At 42.9% G+C, this 15,506-nt stretch overlaps 1 protein-coding gene across 3 annotated transcripts in view; it reads left to right on the top strand.

The window, feature by feature from the left end:
• The window catches only part of HYCC2 (hyccin PI4KA lipid kinase complex subunit 2), a 239,660-nt gene that overhangs the window by 93,131 nt on the left and 131,023 nt on the right, over nt 1-15,506 (top strand). For all 3 annotated transcript variants that reach the window (XM_073633247.1, XM_073633246.1, XM_073633250.1), the window contains one exon: nt 4,259-4,358. The gene's annotated coding sequence lies outside the window, so the exon portion shown is untranslated. The remainder of the gene's footprint in view (nt 1-4,258; nt 4,359-15,506) is intronic.

Raw genomic sequence — 15,506 nt, 5'->3', positions numbered from 1 at the left:
CACTCTTATGTTATTGAAACTAATTTCTGGTAATAAAGGAACACGTTTTGTTGAGGATTAAGGTCTATCAAGTGAAGAATAGCACTGGCATTCTTAAAGCAGAACTAAAACGTCTTATCCTTTGCAGCCATCTTAGCCTCGGTTTGATCTAAAGTTGTCACGGTATTGCACATGTGATCAGTTATGAAAGCATCCATTTGATGGCTTGACCGTTTGGGTGAGAGAATAAGCAACTATGACCCTTCTAGTTCACAGCATGGCTTGAGCTAGGTTTAGTTCTGCTTTAAAATTCAGTTTACTATACCTTGCCATTTTATTTGCCATATTTTTGGTGCCTTCTGTGGCATGGAGCTTCATGGCTTTGCATTATGGGTAAATCAGTCACCGGTGACACTTAAGCCCAGTAAACATGATCAGAAAATCGTACGAAAAATGCCGATTTCGGAGCGATCGTACGATAAGCTGATTTTTGTTTAATCAGTACAGCTGTTCGAAAATGCATTGCAACACATGACATCACTTCCAAATTTTCATGCGGTCGTAAGAGATTTTTTTGTGACTTTAGTAAACACATCAGATTCGATCTGAGATTATCATGCAAAAAAAAAAAAAACAGACGTTCATTCGTCCGATAATCTCATTGTGTGTACCGGGCATTAATGATGGAACCACTGAAATTAAAATTGCATTATCACAGTAGAGTTGCTTTATTGCTGCCTGAGGTAATACTAAAGTCAATCATTAGCGTGGAAGCATTGAATACGAAACACATCTCCTAGTTTGTGAAGTGACTCGGTAGGTTGGTGTAAAGAAAAATATGCTGAAGTCAGAGGTGGCAGAATTTCTCGCATGGGTCTAAATAAACTAAAATAATTGATTAAACGTGTCTCCGTTCCCTTAGTTGTCACCATTTTGACCATAGAGCAAATGGCATTATTTTCACTATATCCAGCTAGTGAGTGGCTTTATCACCACTCGCAGCTTTAGTAGTCAACAGCTTTATTTTCACTGTATTCAGATAGCTAACAACATTATAAAGTATTTCCTACAGAGAAACATCCTGAGGGCTACACTCCCAGAGTAACAATCCTCCTAGACCTGGATTTATAGCTGCTGGTATCCCGCTACTTTGACCTGGTTACCGTCCAGTAAACACCCTCCCCACCTGTAACTAGGAAGCCACTCTCAGAGGCTGATGATTAAATACCTCTGTCTACCATCCACACCTGTAGCATCTGGGGGATGGGCATTTATTAGATTTGGGATCAGGGTGTACTGAGGTATTCTGTGGGAGGACTAAGATGGAGAGGTTTCTGGGGCAGGAAATATTTTGTGGAGTATGTCTGTAGTCAGACGTGGTAAAGTGTTTTGTAGTGCGACAGGTGATTTCTCATATTGTAATGTTCTCTATTTTATACATTAACATTATTATGGTTGGTTGATCAATTTATTTACATACCTATGTACTTTATTATGTATCCACATATGTTTCCATAATGTTTGCTACTTTAAAGAAGAACACCAGCTTTTCCTCCCAAAAACAGATGCATTGTGCATGTAAATCAATCAAAACCCCACTGTCTGTTTGTGTGTAACTTGGCTCCTTTAGCTGTATACAGCAGGTTTCTGTGTCTGTGATGCCACTCCTCCTCCTGGCTGAATTTCTAAGTTCTTTGACTTTCTGTTTCCTTCCTTTGCCAGTCCTGATACTACATGTCCTCTGATTTTTGATCCTCTGTAGTTTCAGGGGGGCTATGGGAGTCACTTGTACCAGTTCTGTGAGTTGATGTGGGTGAGTCCTCGGGTTACTGTGGGTGTTTCTGAGCCTGTGTGTGTGTGTGTGTGTGTGTGGTAATAGGCGTAAATGTGTCATACCTCTTCCTATGTCATTCCTGTCTTGCAGCATGCCAAAGAATAATGGCTTACTGCAAGACTACTGTGGGAGGAGCGATAAACCCATCCAGAACAGGGGCTTTTGGAGGGGACTAGGGGCTAGCCTTCTACCCACTGATTATGGCCCATGAAGGAAACTGGGGATTTTGTCTGCTTCTCCTGGTCAGAGCATGGAAAAGAGCTCAGTTCAGCCTCTGATCCCATGGAAAGAGCAGATCATTCTCTCTCTAATAATGGACAATAACGTCATGACTGCTGAGAGGGAGGCTTGGATTAATTCTCAGAATAAAGACAATAAAGCTTCCCTTCTGGGCTAGATGGAAAGGTGTAATACCAATTTTGTATGATTTAATGGTCAGAGGAAATATGGTGGCCCTCCTGCAGACGGGGTTGGAGAAGCTCCTCCATTTGGGAAAGAAATATTTATCAACAATCTCCTTCAGGAAATCTATAAAGATAAATAAATTCCACTTTTTTCAGACTGCTGGTCCATTGTATGAGTTTTGTCTTATGTTGACTTGTCTAGTGGTCAGATTATGCAAGTGAAAGCTGGTTAATGAAATTTGGACAGCCCATCTTTCTGGGGAACTGGTGCCGAACTGTCTGGGTGGACACAGACCTCAGTCACCAAGGCTTGTCTAGGTATCTAGTTGTTAATTAGCTTACTATTTAAATAAGATCACTGTTAAGGCTAGTACACACTGCTAGTTTTTCTTAGTTCAACCCAGCGGGCTGAAGGGAAAAAAAAACTGCACGTCGGAGCTGCTGTACTAACAATCTTATCTTAGTAAAGCGATCTTTCCTTCTGTTCTATTGTGTTCTGATAGGGGGCCCTTGTCAGCCCCCCCCCCTTCCCCCACCAGAATACTCCCATCAGTGCTCTCAGCCGTTGGCTAAGTGTGCTGATCGGGAGCCGGTTGGCAGACCTTTTTTGGTCACGCCCCTTCATCAGGAGCCGGACCAGCTGCAGCACACAGGGGCCGAATGTCGGCCGGTTTCTTTTTAACTGGCTGATGCAGCCTGATGTTTGTAGTGTGTACAGGGCTTTAGTTGTTCACTGTTGATTGGATTACTGTTTGAAGTTTGCATTGTCATGCTAATATCCCCAAAAGTGGAATGTCCTCCGAGGGGGGGGGGGTTATAAAGTATGGTGTCTGTCTGTGTTAGAGTTTTAATAACCAGTCATTCCTTTGGTTTTACTGCAACATCTTGTCTGAGTACGATGCTTGGGGTAAAGGGCTTGTATTAGCTCTCGGTCTGCTTGAAGGGTTTGGAGGGCAGGAGGCACTGTTTGGCGGAGGCACCCAAGCGGTCCGTCACAGGTTATTATGAAGGTGTTTCCTTCATATTATTATTATTATTATATAGGATTTATATAGCGCCAACAGTTTACGCAGCGCTTTACAATAAAAAAGGGGGACAGTACAATTACAATACAGTTCATTAAAGAAGGAATAGGAGGGCCCTGTTCGTGGAGCTTACAATCTAAGGGTGGCGTAGGTGGTACAAAAGGTGATTTTCCCCAGGGGATGATCTAAAGGAGGTGACTCAAGTACAGTTCTTAGGTGGAGGTGGGGTAGGCTTCCCCGAATAAGTGAGTTTTCATGGATCGCCTAAAGATGGACAGGGTAGGAGCTGACTGGACATACTGGGGCAGGGAGTTCCAGAGGATGGGAGAGGCTCTAGAGAAGTCCTGTAGGCGAGCATGGGAGTAGGTAACGAGCGCTAGAGAGCAGGAGGTTTTGGGAGAAGCGGAGAGGACGATTTGGGCGATGTCTGCGGATGAGATTGGTGATGTAGCTGGGGTCAATGTTGTGGATGGCCTTGTATGTTGTGATTAGTAATTTAGAATTTTATACAGTGGGGTAGGGGAAGCCAGCGGAGAGATTGGCAGAGAGGAGCAGCTGTCACGGATCGGTTAGTAAGGTGTATTGGTGGTGTGGTTAGTTAGGAAGGGGCAAATTCTGGATATGTTGCCGAGGTTAAGGCTCAAGATTTTATATGTAAATTAATCACTTCACAGAGATCAGGGCTGTGGGAGGACGGGATCTGAGGGATGGGATTCTCCCTGCTCACACTGGTCGGCATATTTAATTTGGCATGATTGATTTCTAATTGTGATTGATTCCATCCTGCTCAGCAGCAGCATGGCTAGCTTTTAGAACAGGGTGTAACATTTTGGCTTTACCTTCACAAGACAAATGGCCTCCAGGACAAAATTCTCCCCAACATGGACACATAAAAACCTAAAAGGCGGTTCTAACATTTCCAAAAGTGGAAAAACGTTTTGGGTGTACATTTTAAATTATAGCTTCTCAACCATGTAAAGTAAGAGATGTAATGATTTCTTAACCTGTTTTTACAGAGATCCAAGGATCCCGTAGAAAGACACCAAATGCATTCCAGGCATGAAGCCCACCACCTGCCACTGCTCTCTCTCAAAAACTGATTTCCTTGCAATTCAGGTAAAGACTGAACCATACATACTGAATGTTTTAGAGTAGGTTTTCTGTATTTTTGTAATGCAATAATTATGCACAATGTAAATAAATTAAAACCTGAAAAATGGGGTCTCTGTGGTTTCATACACTGAGGATGCAATCTCCAAAATACATGTTGGGAATGGGAAGACCATCATTGATGATGGCGACAACAGTTGCTTTTTAATGGAGAGATGGCAGCTTATTTACCAAGAGACTAACTTGTAAAGTAGGGTGCAGCCATATCACTGTCTAAAAGAGTTGTCTTTGTGGTCCATATGAACAAATTGGCATTTTGAATTTATTTTCCAATGTGCTATGACAGTATGTATGCAAGCTGATTACCTTACAGTCGGGGGGGGGGGGGGGGTCTGTCTGCTGATCCCCGCTGAGCAGGCGGATGACAGGACACAGCCCACTTTCCTCTATGGTTGGTCAGTTGTAAACGTTTACATCTGACTGTCATCCGATCCACCAGACAGATGAGGAATGGATCCCCCATCTGTCTGTTTTTAAAGGAGAGGATAGGATGTGATGTCAGCGGTTGTAAACATTTACATCAGCCACTCCATAGAGGGCAATAAATGGTCCGATCGGTCCGCCCAAAAAAACGACAGGTGGACTAGATTGGTCCCCCGGTGTGAAAGAGCCCTTAGTGACCAATATCTCCCCTGAGGAAACCTTTATCTCTGATTTATGCTTTCTTATGATAACAGTACTTTTCTAATTGTGGTCTGCCTAAAGTCCTGCACGACTATAATTTGACCTTTTGAATAACAATAAATGAGAGAAGTCCACATCCTTAGTATCCCCTTTCATTCCAGGAGTATATTCCAAGAAGATCTGTTTTAGAATTTGCTCTCTAAACCTTGGACTCGTCCCGGGTGACAGCAAGAGTATGTGTGTGTATGCATGCGTGTGTGTGTGTATATATATGTGTGTGTATATATATATATGTGTGTGTGTGTGTGTGTGTGTGTGTATATATATATGTATATATGTGTATATATATATATGTATATATGTATGTATGTATGTATGTATGTAAGGATTGGATTTTTAGGGCAGACTGAAAACCAAGCGCACTGTGTGTGTTCTAGATGGCTTGCGCTCCTTGTGTATAAAAAGATAATACTTTTCTTACGAAACAACCATTTAGCAAAGATTTCAGAAAGTTTGACTTTGATTTGGCTATAAATTAAAAAATATTCAGATAAGATACATACAGACTGGGTCTAGGGCAAGTCATATAATTGTAGGCCTCATAACAAATACAGATAGTTTCTCATCAAGACAGGAGTTCAAATCGTACAGTCATTTTCCATGGAGATATGAAAGTAAATATTTGAATATTTACATATATGTACTCTGGATTCATGATCATTCAGAAGGCTGTAGAAAATATTTTGTGCCACATGTGTATCCTTTAGTTGCACATTTTAGACCTAAGAATTGCTTAGCCGTGCATTATACATATTTACCACAAATATTGCTTTATATTTTACTTTCTTTGAAGCCATGGATCATTGTCTAATTCTCTGCAGCTCTTTCAGACAGCAAAACAAGAAGCTATTTATATAGGTGAAAGGCAGGTAAAAAATAATTGATTTTGGCCTAGTTGAGAACAGATTGTATCTAATATGTAGGATATTTCCAAACCTTGGCTCTCTGTGTGTGTGTATTTCGAGAACTCTGATCACTTGGCAATCTTTCTTGGATTTTAAAAAACAAGGGTTTAATGAACCACTTTTTATTGTGTTTTATGGACTTTTAAACCAATTATGAAAACTTTGTAAAAGCCAAGGTGCAGCTTGCAATGACAGATCCTGTGACTATTAACAGGAACGTCTTGGCTGATCTACGTATTCATAAAAGAACATACTGGGTTTCAAGGCTTCTCCTGGTGCTTTCCAAATTACACGTATGTATTCTCTCATTCAGCACACAGGGGCCTCCGAGGGTTTGAATTTTAGCAGATTCAGCAAGAAACTGCCTAAATTGGAATTGCATGCAGGCACCAAACCTATTTAGATCTGACTTGTGCAGGCTGAAACCTGTTCATATTGGTGGGATATTTAGATTGAATTTGTCATACCCAAGTATACAGTGGATTTTGTCAGTTAAAATTGGTTCTAAAGCTAAAACATTTTTTTACCTTTTTAATGCATTCCCTGCATTAAGGTAAAAACATTTTAGGACTTGTGCCCCCCTCTCTAAACACTTACCTCCCTCCTTGATAAATCCAGTACTGTGCCCAGGGCAGGACATAGGGTGGTGGGGGCCCCTGGGCTTGAGTCACTTTCGTGCCCTACCTTCTATACATATGCACAGCTCTATAAAACAGAAATAGAAAAGGACAAGGTGCGCCAGACTCAGTGCAGTATTAAAGAACTTCTGTTTAATTGGACAAGACAAAACAGCCAAATGGCTACTCGCAAAAGTAGATAATATATAAGCATATAAGTGGGGGATACTGTACTGGTATTCGTCCTGGGTTCGCAATTAATAAAAGCAATAAAAATGGATAAAATGAGAATTACCATATTTATTGGCGTATAACCTGCACCCCAAGTTAAGGATGGAATTTTAAGGAAAAAAACTTTTAGGAGGGAAGTTTAAGGAAAAAAACTTAAATTTAAATGCCCATCAATGCATCCTTGTCGGTGTCCATCTGCAGCCTTGTCGGTGTCCATCTGCAGCCTTGCTCCAGTGTCATTGCTGCCTTGTCATTGCAGCCTTTCAGTTTAAAAATGGCTCCGCCGAGATACAGAGCCGGATGTCTTGTGTATCTCGACGGTTTTCGGCTGCTCTTTGTGGCTTTCGAAACGGGCGGGGCCCCTATTGGCCAGGGCCCATGGGCTTGAGCCCAGTCAAGCCCAATGGTAAGTCCAGCCCTGACTGTGCTCAACTGCAGTCTTCTCTCTTGTCTTCTTCACACAGGGACTGACAGTTGGCAATGGGAGCCATTGGCTCCTGCTGCTGTCAGTCTAATTCAGTGGAGGGGCATGGCCAAGTTACACTATGTGCGGTAATAGATTCACACAGCCTAGCTCAGGATCAAGCCCGCACATATGCCCCCAAAGTGGCTTGCTTTTGTAGCGGACACTTAAGAGGAGGGGGTGGTTTGAGACACCCCAACAGAGGGGGTTTGGGGCCCCTCTGTTCATTACCATTGAACAGGGCAGGCAAATATAATATGTTTGTTATTTTAGGGGAAAGAAAAGTCCTTAGAACCGATTTAAGGACCACCCAACATTATGCACTTGTATGAATAACGCTTTTTTTTGAAACCCAGGAACAAAAATGTAATACATTGCAGCTTACAGTCCTTAGATGTGGTGACTGCATTATTTTTATTTTTTACATATTTTTTCACCTGGTGATGCTAACAGTAATACTTTCTGTACTGTATCTATGGAGGAACATCATTATCAGGAAGCGTGTTAGGACTACAAAGCACACTGCCCCCTTTCCTGATCTTCATTGCATAGAAGGAAGTGTTTTGTAATTTACAGTTGATAACCTTATTTGAGATATCAAATAGTTAGAGACCTTGCGCTAAAGATAAAAATGTGCAAATATTAATGGTAGCTGCTCCCCTGAAAGTGCAATGTGCTGCCTTTAGTGTTGAAGTGATATGTGTTAGAGGGCGCTGATGAAATGTGCAATGCAAAAATCCTATGAATTATTAAAGGGATTGTAAGGGTTTGTGTTTTTTCACCTTAATGTATCCTATGCATTAAGGTGAAAAAACACCTGTCAGCAACCCCCCCGTTTTACTTACCTGACCCCTCGAACTTGACCCACGGGGACGCGCTGCCTCTCTGCCCAGGGTTCTCGGCTGTTGATTGGATAGATTGATAGCAGTGAAGCCATTGGCTCCCGCTGCTGTCAATCAAATCCAGTAACATGAGCGCTGGGGGGGCGGGCCGAGTCCTGCATTCGGCGTCTATGGACGCCGAATGCTGGACTCGGGAGTGCACCCACAAGGTAACCCCACCCCCCGGGAGAGCGCTTCTCCCAGGGGGTTATCTGTTGTGGGGTGAAGCCGCGAGAGCCGAGGATCAGGGCCACTCTGTGCAAAACGAGCTGCACAGTGATAGTAAGTATGACATGTTTGTTATTTAAAAAAAAAAAACAACCTTTTTAGTGTCATTTTAATATACATGTGTGGTTATACAAACATAATAAAGTGCAGAGTGCAAATTGATAAATCAAATTAATAAATTGGTGAAATAATGAATACAGTACTAGACAATTAATAATACCGGTGATTAATTCAAATGGTCAAAACAATCCAAAGTCCATATAGATTCTTAGTGTTGTGATTCTTATCAATATACTGTCACCAAGGCTAATCTTTATGAATATCACCCGATGAGTGTGAGTAAATTCCCTACTCACCAGATGGACGTGACCTCTTTAACTAAAAAGAAGGTCACAACAGGTCCGCCTCCCTCGTCTCTCAAGGGAAAACGTTATATTCCCCATGTGTGTGACTACAAAAACTTAGTGTCCTTTGCATATCTGGTTTCACTGAATCTAGGTTTGTAGTCGCACATATGGGGAATATGACATTTTCTATTGAGAGACGACGGAGGTGGAGATTGGCGCGCTCCGCCAATCACGTCACGCTCTGGAGGTATTTAACCTAATCTGCCTAGTGACCGGGACGCTTCCTGATGACGTTGTAAAACGAAACATATGTCGCTTTTGGTCACCGACTTCCGGGTTTCAATCACCACGGCGGTGGAACGCATGCCAGATACCGAGCGGAGGCTGGGCGGCTGCTGATCATACACCTTGTGTTACATGCTGTTATCCCCAGTGCCAGAAAAAGGCACCTTTAAAATGTGAGCAGCCATTTGTTTTTATGTATTTAATTTTTACTAAACCGTATCACACTATGGTCCCGTTTTTATATTTATCTTTAACGATCTACCTGTGGTGGAGAGGAGAATCCTATTGCAAAGATTTTCAGCTACAGCCCCATTGGTTTATCAGCAAGTTCACTGATATATCAAAACTGCCTGTTGTGACCGTCTTTTTAGTGAAAGAGGTCATGTCCATCTGGTGAGTAGGCAATTTACTCACTCATCGGATGACATTCATAAAGATTAGCCTTGGTGACGGTATATGGATAAGAATCACAACACTAAGAATCTATATGGACTTTGGATTGTTTTGACCATTTGAATTCATCACCAATATTATTAATTGTCTAGTACTGTATTAATTATTTCACCAATTTATTCATTTGATTTCTCAATTTACACTATGCACTTTATTATGTTTGTATAACTACAAATGTGTATTAATAATTTGAGATATCAGCTCAGTACACAGAAGCTGCAAGGATACTGGATTTCTACAAGGAACCTGAAAAAAGAAAACCAATGCATCCACCACATCGAACGACTGTTAAAGGGTAATTCTACTTTCGTGGGAAAAAATATTGCAAATAAAACAAAAGTAATATGATATATACAATTGTGACACACACAAGCCTTATTGTAAAAGAATATTTATTATTTTTTTTATTATTGTAAAGTGCAATATAATATGGCAATCTGGAGGCATTCTGTATGCAGATGTGTGGAACGCCACCCAGAAATGTAATTTAATTTCTCAAGTCGTCTGCCAGATGTCTGAGAGATGACTGGTCCCACCTGACTGGAAACACAATCAACAAAGAGGTGAAAAACTCCCACCTCTCCCTGTGCTTTTGATTGTGTTTCCCCACAGGGAAACTTTTTTTTTTTTTATTTTTTTTTCTTTTCTTTTTCTGAAAGACCCAAAGCTGAGGGCTGGTTGGCTCCCCCTAGGAGCCGGACCGCAGGCTTTTGATGCCTTTTGGGTCTGGTAGGGCTTGCCCTTCCTAGGGGGGTCTCCCCATCTTCCTCAGGGGGGCAGCAGAGGTTGAAAGAGCCCCCCTGAGAGCTGAAGGACCCTGGAGACAGTGGGGTACCCAGAACTTCAGGGACCTTTTTCCTGCCCCCCCCCCACACCTGGCATAGTGTCCTTTCAGCAGGGGGAACTGGGCAGTCAGAGCTCCCACGGGGCACACCTGGCTGTTTGGGGAAGATTTGGACAAATATATTCAAAAAATATCAAGTGGGAAAAGTACCCTTTTGCCAGTTAAGAAAAAGAGTAAACGTCCCTCATTTAAACGGGCTCTTTCTCCAGTGCCAGGGGCATCAGCCTCCAGGCAGTCGTGATGGCCTCCACCATCAGGTTCAAGAGGTAAACCTCAGGGTCAACTCCAGGGACAAAAGAAGTCCTGTGGGAGGAAACCCACAAGACAGAACGCTAAAGCCTCTTTTATGAAGGGGCGCCCCCACTCGCTCGAGTGGGGGGGAAGACTTCTGCAGTTCTCAAAGATCTGACAGGAAGAATTTCGGGACAGATGGGTGGTCTTCACAGTAGCTCTAGGGTACAAACTAGAGTTCCGAGAATTCCCGTTTCCTCAGGTCAAATGTCCCCAAAGATCCAGAGAAAAAGAAGTCTCTCTCTCTAGCGTTAGACTGACCTTTGTCGCAAAAAGTAATCATGGTAGTTCCCGTGGAAGAACAGGGGTCAGGGTTTTATTCAAACCTTTTCACGTTACCAAAACCAAATATGGATGTCAGACCCATTCTAGATCTCAAAGATCTAAACCGGTTCCTGAAATTCGCTCTTTTCGCATGGAATCAATCCGATCAGTCTCCATCCTACAAGGGGGAGAGCTTCTGGCTTCAATCGACATCAAGGATGCATACCTGCATGTACCTTTTTTTCCCCGCTCACAAGAAGTATTTGCATTTGGAAGTAGAAGGACTTCATTTTCAGTTTGTAGCCTTGCCTTTCGGTCTAACTACTGCACCTTGGGTGTTTACAAAACTTCTGGCCCTTCCCCTGGCTAGATTAAGGACTCAAGGTATAACAATAATAGCATACCTGGATGACCTGCTCTTAATAGACCGGTCGGTAGTCTGCTTGGACCAAAGCGTTGTCACTGCAGTCAACTGCCTGGAATACGTAGGTTGGGTCATCAACCTAGAGAAATCTTCTTTAAAGCCAGTAAGAAGACTAGAGTACTTGGGTCTGGTCATAGATACAGCCCAGAAGAAGGTGTTTTTCCCCAGGCAAAGATCAGCGCCATAAAGGAGCTGGTCCAAGGGGTCAGGGCAAAGAAGGGTCCTTCCATTCGCCTTTGTATGAGGTTGTTGGGGAAGATGGTGGCTTCATTGGAAACAGTTCCCTATGCTCCGTTTCTTTCGAGACTGCTGCAAAACAGTAACCTATCAGCCTGGAACAAGAAGATTCAGGCACTAGATTTTCCAATGCGTTTGTCGCCAAAAGTGCGCTAGAGCCACAGTTGGTGGAGGTTATCCGAGAATCTGCAGAAGGGGAAATCCTCCTTACCGGTTACCTGGAAGGTGATAACAGATGCCAGCCTTTCAGGTTGAGGAGAAGTCCTGGAAGAAGCGTCTGTCCAAGGGAAATGGTCCAGAACCGAAAGGACCTTGCCCATCAACATTCTAGAATTTCGGGCAGCGCGTCTAGCCCTAAGGGCCTGGACATTCAGGTTGCAGAATTCTTCTGTCGGGATTCAATCCGACAATGCCACAGCAGTGGCTTATATCAATCACCAAGGGGGCACCAGAAGTCAGGCAGCCCAGGGAGAGGTAAACCATATCCTAACCTGGGCAGAAAAACATGTGCCCTGCATTTCGGCAATCTTCATTTCAGGGGTAGAGAACTGGCAGGCAGACTACTTAAGTCGCCAGCATTTGTTCTTGGGTGAATGGTCCCTTCACCCCAACATCTTCCTGGCTATATGCCAAAGATGGGGATCCCGGATGTAGATCTGTTTGCGTCCAGGTTAACAAGGGATTCACTTGCATGCAGAACAGATGCGTTTGTGACCCCGTGGGATCAGTTCTAACGGTTTTATGCATTCCCTCCTGTTCTGCTGCTGCCTCGACTTCTTCGCAGGATCAAGTGGAAAAGTCTGTAATTCTTGTCGCCCAGTTATGCAGAAATAGTAAAGATGGTGGTAGGGGCCCCATGGCCCCTACCACCACGTCCAGACCTGCTATCGCAGGGACCAGTGTTCCATCCTACTTTACAAACGCTAAATTTAACGGTTTGGCTATTGAAACCCACATTCTAAGGAATCGTGGGCTTTCAGACTCCGTAATACCTACCTTGATTTAATGCAAGGAATCCAGCTTCCAGAGTCGTATATTATAGCGTCTGGAAGGCATATGTTTCTTAGTGTGAATCCAGCCGTTGGCATCCTAGGAAGTATGTCATAGGTAGAATTCTTGCCTTTTTGCAAATGGGGCTAGAGATGAAACTGGCCTTAAGTACTATCAAGGGCCAGGTCTCGGCCTTATCAGTATTGTTTCAGCGTCCACTTCGCATTCTTGATCCAAAGCTTGTTACAGGGGGTAACGTGGCTTAATCTACTAGTTAGGGCACCCCTAAACCCTTGGAACTTGAATTTTGTTCTGCCGGCATTACAGAAACAGCCTTTTGAGCCAATATGACATATTCCTTTGGTCCTTTTGACAAGGGAGCTAGTTTTTCTGGTAGCCATTTCTTCTGCAAAAAGGGTATCAGAGTTGGCGACTCTTTCTTGTAAAGAGCCATATTTAATCGTTCATAAGGATAGAGTAATATTGCGTCCTCATCCTAGCTTTCTGCCTAAGGTGGTTTCAGGTTTTCACCTAAACCAGGATATTGTTTTACCTTAGTTTTTTCCAAAACCCTGTTCTAAGAAAGAAAAGTCACTACACTGGATGTAGTGAGAGCAGTCAAGTTCTATTTGAAGGTGACTGCTCAGATTCGGAAAACAGATGTTTTGTTCATGTTGCCTGAAGGTCCTAGAAAAAGACAGGCAGCATCAAAATCCACTATTGCCAAATGGATTTGGCAGGTAATTATTCAAGCTTATGTCTTGAAGGTTCCAATTTTTCAGGTCAAAGCGCACTCCACCAGGGCTGTTAGTGCTTCATGGGCAGTGCATCACCAAGCCTCCATGGCTCAAATCTGCAAGACCGCAACCTGGTCTTCAGTCCATACATTCATCAGATTCTATCAGGTGGATGTAAGAAGGCATAAGGATATCGCCTTTGGGCTCAGAGTGCTGCAGGCAGCAGTATAGGTCCTCAGGTCTGATTGCACCCTACTTTTGTTTGTGTCCCCTCTCCTCAGGTGGCATTGCTCTGGGACGTCCCATACAGTTATTACTGTGGCTCTGTGTCCCGTCATGTACGATAAAGAAAATAGGACTTTTATAACAGCTTACCTGTAAAATCCTTTTCTTGGAGTACATCACAGGACACAGAGGTCCCTCCCCTCTTTCTGGTTACACGTGTATTGCTTTGCTACAAAACTGAGGTACTCCCGGTAAGGGGAGGGGTTATATGGGGCATTGAACTTCCTGTTTAGGGTGTGCCAGTGTCCATCACCTGAAGATGCCATATAACCCATGCAGTTTATTACTGTGGCTCTGTGTCCCGTGATGTACTCCAAGAAAAGGATTTTACAGGTAAGCTGCTATAAAAATCCTATTTTTATAGCATGAAAGAAATCGCACTTCATACTATTGGTTTGAACCTGGCAAAAGAAGAGCTGCAGAAATCTGGTTTGGGCACCATCCTCGCCTACATTGCATGAAACGGTCTGCAGTGGAAACACAAAATGGAATTTTACTTTAGAATGTAAACTATTCTAGAGAGTAATCCCTATACAACTGTCTATATTTTATATTATTTTCATGGCACAGAGCTATTATGAACATTTATGTTGCTTATTTAAAAGGGTTTCTATATTCTGGAACATAGAAAATCTCTAAAAGCCTCTGGCATTGATAAGTACACAACAAAGGTGCAGTCTGTCTTAACCCATCCTTCATAAAATCTATTGCAATAAATCAATTTGTCCAGGTGCCATAATTTATGAAAGTGGCTGAAGGATGAGCTAGCCAGACACTAAGCTTTGATATACACAGGAGCCAGGAGGCTTGGCAGCATTGGTTTCACTTAATTAGTACTTGGCATTTTCCAGTCATTTCAGGTTATGCATTTATGCATTTTTCTTTCATGTCTTTCCTCCACGGTTGCCAACTGTCTGTATTGGACATTCATGCACAGATGCAAAAATTCAGAATTTTACAAACTGAATGTAAATTTACTGACTTGCAGACTGCACATCTGTAATGGACATTCACAAACAGATGCAAAGTTTACGGATTTTACAAACTGTTTGTAAATGTACTGACAGTTGGCAACCCTACTTTCATATTTTACCCTTTCCCCTACTGTTTCTCTTAGTTGTAAGAAAGCAAGTTATTTTACATTTACTGTACAGGAGCACTGCAAAATAAGACTTATGCCCCGTACACACGGTCGGATTTTCCGACGGAAAATGTGCGATAGGACCTTGTTGTCGGAAATTCCGACCGTGTGTAGGCTCCATCACACATTTTCCATCGGATTTTCCGACCCACAAAGTTTGAGAGCAGGCTATAAAATTTTCCGACAACAAAATCCGTTGTCAGATATTCCGATCGTGTGTACACAAATCCGACGCACAAAGTGCCACGCATGCTCAGAATAAATAAAGGGATGAAAGCTATTGGCCACTGCCCCGTTTATAGTCCCGACGTACGTGTTTTACGTCACCGCGTTTAGAACGATCGGATTTTCCGACAACTTTGTGTGACCGTATGTATGCAAGACAAGTTTGAGCCAACATCCGTCGGAAAAAATCCTAGGATTTTGTTGTCGGAATGTCCGAACAAAGTCCGACCGTGTGTCCGGGGCATTAGACTTTCATAATGCCTTGTGCTGGTTCTTTACAATTGGCTGAATTCTCACTCATGACAAGACGACACTGGGCAGGGATTAGGAAGGTTGTGGAAATTCAAGGGAGCTACATTTCTGGGGTCTGGATAAACACAACACATGTTCTAGAACATTTTTTTGTTTGTTTTTTTAAGTGATTGTAAAGACTTGCTTTAAATAAAATAAAATAACAAACATGTTATACTTGACTCCTCTGTGCAGTTGGTTTTGCACAGAGCAGCCCGGAACCTCCTCTTCTCGGGTCCCTCTTTGCTGCTCCTAGTCCCTCCCTCCTTTG

The sequence above is a fragment of the Aquarana catesbeiana genome, linkage group LG06 (assembly GCF_042186555.1).
Source record: "Aquarana catesbeiana isolate 2022-GZ linkage group LG06, ASM4218655v1, whole genome shotgun sequence".
Classification (NCBI taxonomy): Eukaryota; Metazoa; Chordata; class Amphibia; order Anura; family Ranidae; genus Aquarana; species Aquarana catesbeiana.
The sequence above is the reverse complement of the archived record's forward strand: the minus strand, read 5'-3'. Positions and strand labels throughout refer to the sequence as shown.